This window comes from Crocodylus porosus, unplaced genomic scaffold (genome assembly GCF_001723895.1).
Source record: "Crocodylus porosus isolate Cpor-Errol unplaced genomic scaffold, CroPor_comp1, whole genome shotgun sequence".
Taxonomy (NCBI): domain Eukaryota; kingdom Metazoa; phylum Chordata; order Crocodylia; family Crocodylidae; genus Crocodylus; species Crocodylus porosus.
Genome location: NW_017728906.1, coordinates 43,883,781 through 43,888,847, shown reverse-complemented (window position 1 = coordinate 43,888,847; position 5,067 = coordinate 43,883,781).

Genomic DNA, 5,067 nt, shown 5'->3' with positions numbered 1-5,067 from the left:
TGTGGGGTAGGATGATCTGTACACCCCAACTAGCTATACCTGGGACTTTCTCCCCTCTCTCAGTAAAAGGGGAGGAGGGGTGGCACCTTATGTAGGTTCTGGGCACTTGCTGGGGGGTCTCAGCTGTCAGAGTCAGGCCACCCTTTCTCTGTGGCTACACCCTCTACCTGGGCATGCTGTTCAAGGCCTCAGCCTCCAGGTTCAGGCCTCCCTCTATGGCAATCCCCTTCTTAAGATCCACTTGCACCTTAATCATCTCTGCCCCAGTCTCAGGACTGGAACACTGGTGCTTATCACAGGAGGGCACCCTAAAGCACCCCCAACTATGATCACCTCTTCCCCTTACAGCCATAATCCAGTTCTCCACTGGATCTAATCAAAACATAATCAGCCCAACAGCTGTGAAACAAAACCCCCTCTCAACTCTAGATTAATACTTCCCTGCAAGCTGCTAGTTCCCCTTCGCCTCTTCACAGCTCTCTGGGACTGCTTAGACACCAATCAGCCCACCTCCCACACCCAGCTAAAACACAGGACCACTTCATCCTGCTGCTTACAGGCCCAAATTAAACCTTTTCAACTCAGGGACTGGTTTATATTCCTCATCTTCAACCCAGCTCACTTCCTGATTGGCCCTTTTGTTCTTCTGACCCTAGTGCCAAGTACAGCTAATTGCCTAATTAGCTGCTTGATCCCTGACAGTTTACCTATTCAACCTCTCCTGGTAACAGGGGCAGGGGTTTCCTCTTGTACTAGGATTTACACATCTTAATAATAACAGCAACACAGTTGTCACCATCTCTGTGACCGACTCTGACCAGCATTGCTAACATCCTTGGACATGCAGAAATATTATTATTCTCATTTCAAATAAGGATGTTAGAAATCAGTAAGTATATGGATCCATGCTCGTGGAAGCCTTTGCCTCCCACCTCTTCATTCACGAAGAATACTTTGTAGGGTCAGAGCCTGGCTTTAGCCAGAAGTCCCATAAAGCTGAACTTAGATTTTCTAAGCTTCTATGCATTTTCTTAACCATAAGCTCATCTGTCCTACCTGAAAAGTATATATTTTGGTTTTGTTTCTATGTTTTGTTTTGTTTTGTTTTAGTTTAAACTTCTGTCTGGGGGCAAAGTGGGATTTTCATATAGGATTACAATGTTACAATAAGAAGAGCCTGCCTTGATATATTTTTCTATTTTAAGAATGTCGAACAAGATATTCAGACTATAAAATCCAAAAGATGTAGTTCATAATGGCCATCATAATAAAGACTAAAACTTACAAAAACAGTGGGGCCACCTAATTTTTTTCTCCATTTTACTTTTGAATAGCAGATAAAACTATAATTTTTCCTCTTTTCTTTTCTAGTTCCAGATATAGCATACACTTGCATAAGAGTCTATGAATAAAGAAATGTAAATATTCAAAGCATTTTGCAGAAATTAATGTAGGTATTTTGGCATGATGGGAGGCCAATATTGTGTATTTCTCTGCTCAGAATTTACCCTGGCCAAGGAAAACTCAGGGACTTGGTCAGCAGGATATCTTGGGAGGTGAGCCTGAGGGGAAAAGGAGTCCAGAAGAGCTGGCTACACTTCAGTGAGGCTTTTTTAAGGCAGTAAGAGCAAACAATCCCAATGTGACAGAAGAATGGGAAGTGCAAGAAGAAACCAGCCTGGTTAGACAGAGAGCTCGTCAAGGAGTTGAAATTCAAAAAGGAATTCTATTAAAAGTGGAAACTCGGTCATATTATTAGGGAAGACTAAGAGAGTATTGCATGGGCATGCAGGGTGAAAATTAGGAAGGCCAAGGCACAATTTGAGATGTAGCAGGCAAGGGACATAAAAGGCAATAGAAAAGTATTCTACATGCACATCAGAAGTAAGAGGAAGACCAGAGATTATATATCGCCCTTAAAGAATGCAGAAGGCAATCTAGTCACAGTCAATGTGGAGAAGGCTAAGTATTTAATGTCTTTTACTTCATTTTTCATAAATAGGGGCAGCTACCAGATGACAAGTGCAGTTGGCAGCAGAGATGGGAAAGGAGATGACCATCTTATAGTAATAGCAGCACAGACTAGGGACTACTTAGAGAAGCTAGATGCTTTCAAGTTGGCAGGGCCAGGATGGGATGCACCTGAGGTTATTGAAGGCATTGGCTGAGGTAATTTGAGAGCCATTGGCTATTTTCCTTGAAAACTTGTGGAGGTTGGATGAGGTCCCAGATGACTGGAAAGAGGCAAGTATAGTGTCCATTTTTCAGAAAGGGAAGAAGGGGGATCTGGGGAACTATAGCTATCAGCCTGAACTTAATATCTGGAAAAATCGTGAAGCAGGTCCTCAAGGAATCTGCTGTAAGATGCCTAAAGAAGAACAAGGCAGTCAAGAACAATCAACATGTATTCACCAAGAGCGAGTCATGCCTGACCAACCTGATATCTTTCTATGATACAGTGACAGGCTCTGTGAATGAGGGGAAAGCAGTGGGCATGGTGACTCTAGCAAGGCTTGTCTCCCATGACATTTTTATTAACAAGCTAAAGTAATCTAGATTACATGAATGTACTGCTAGTGGGATACATAACTGGTTGGCTCATTGTACTTAGCAAGTAGTCTTCAGTAATTCAGTATTTAGCTGGGAGGAGGTATCTAGTGAGGTTGCCTCAGGGTCTGTCCTGGGTCTGGTTTTGTTCACCATCTTCATTAATGTTTTGAATGATGGGATCAAGTGCATGCTTAGCAAATTTTCAAATGACATCAAGTCGGGTGGAATTGTGGCACTTCAGACACCAGGGCTAGGATCCAGAATGATCAGGACAGACTGGAGTAATGGTCTGCAATCAATCAGATGAGATTCAACAAGGACAAGTGCAAAGTCCTGCATTTGGGATGGAATAACCACATGCACAAATGCAGACTAGTGAATGAGTAGCTAGGCTTCAGTACAGCAGAGAAGGACCTAGGGTGGACCATAAATTGAAGGCAAGTCAACAGTGTGCTCTTCTTGCAAAAAAAAAAAAAAAAAAAAGCCAACAGCATACTAGGTTGTATTAACAGAAGCATCACTTGCAAATCAAGGGAAGTGATTCTTCCACCCTATTCAGCACTGATGAGGCCTCACTTGGAGTACCATGTTGAGCTCTGGGCCCCACACTACAGGAAGGAGGTAGACAGTTTGGAAACAGTCAAGCACAGAGCAACAAAAATGATAAGGGTCCTGGGAGACCAGATTTATGAGAAGAGGCTGAAAGAACTAGGGTAATGTAGGCTAGAGAAGAAAACACTGGGTGGGGGCGGCAGTCTCCAAATACTTGAAGAGTGATTATAGAGAGGACAGAGATGGGCTTTTCTTTGTGGCTGTTAGGGACAGGAATAGGATCAACGGCCTTAAGCTACAGCAGAAGCAATACAGGCTGGAGCTTAGGAAGAACTTTCTGACTATGAGGGTGGACAGGCTACCTAGAGAAGCTGTGGAATCTCTATGCTTGGTAATTTTCCGAAATAGGTTAGACCAACACTTGGCTGAGATGGGTTAGTCACAGATGATCCTACCTGAGCAGGGGGCTTGAGTAGATGACCTTGTAAGTTTCCTTCCAGCCCTACTTTCCTATGATCATCCTATGATTCCTAAAAACCAGTAATGATGCTTTCCTCATCTATTCATAGCCCTGATCTTGCAGTGTGATTTGTTGTCCTGGACCTTGCTACAAACCTGGAACTCAGGTGTAGCTGTAATCCCAAGCATTTGGATTTCCCCCAATCCTTGTGAATATCTTTACCATTAAAACATTCAACCAGTTTTCAAATCACACTTCTTGTTGAAATGATTTTTATTTTCTATAAAGTAACATCTAAGATTACTAAACATTAAAAAGAAAAATATTTGTTTTCAGTTTGCTTACTCTGCCCATTGGACAACATTTTAAATATTGTTAATTAAACTCCCATTTTTATAAGATGTTCCACAGAGTAACATTCCTAATTCCACATGGAACCCACTGAAAATCAGTAATGCTCTATGCAGGCACAAGAGGCCAGTTGTAGAAGACATGGAGGACCACAGCCTTAGTAGCCTCATTGTCTGTGCAATGTTTTTTCCAAATACAACTGGAAAGAGACAAATATTTTCATAGGATAGAAAAATGTGAATATAAAATTACAAAAACTAGAAGCAGTAAGTATAATTTTCAAAGCAACAATCATTAAAAAAACTCCTTACTATAATGAAAATTGGCAGTGTCTGTCTAAGCAAAAATCTTAATAATTTTCCTTATTCTTCCTTACTCTTCTTATTATAACCTACTGATATTTTTATAAGACATTTAGAGCGATAAAGGAAATGTGAACTCTTGCATCTAAATGTGGCAAATAGGTTGAAATATTAATTTAGAAAAAACAACAGAAGGTTTTAAAGATTATGCTATGGGTAAGTTTTAATTGATCTGATTTGTGAAAAGATAAATGTTTCAAAGTTCTTTGAACATTAAAAAAAATTAATAAAAGATAGTCAGCTAGCATAATTTAGCCTTTTAAAGGCCTTTGACAAGGTCCTACACAAGGAAGTAAGGATCAAAGAAGAATCTGAGGAACTTCACAATGACAAGCTAGTTGAATAAACAACACAATGACAAATAAAATTCAGTTTGGATAATCTACAGAGGAAAAATGCAAGCTGTGCTTATATTTTCCAGGAGGCAAGTTTTTCTTTGGTTAATATTTTTTATTGGACCAACTGCATAGTTGAGATAGAATTAGATAAGCCTCTTGCATAATTTCTGGACCATCATGGCTACAGCATCACTTTTACTCTCATACATTTTACCAGGCACTGTATTCAGTCTATCAACTTAGACAGACCAGGGCATCACACTGAACTACACGTAGTATGGGAAACAAGCAGGAGGAACTTACCCTCCTGCTAGCTGACACCAACCCGGACATAGTGGGGATCACTGAAACGTGGTGGGACCCAACGCGTGACTGGGTGGTGAATGTCAAGGGCTATAGGCTGTACAGGAGGGACAGGATAAGAAGGAAAGGTGGGGGCGTGGCACTCTATATT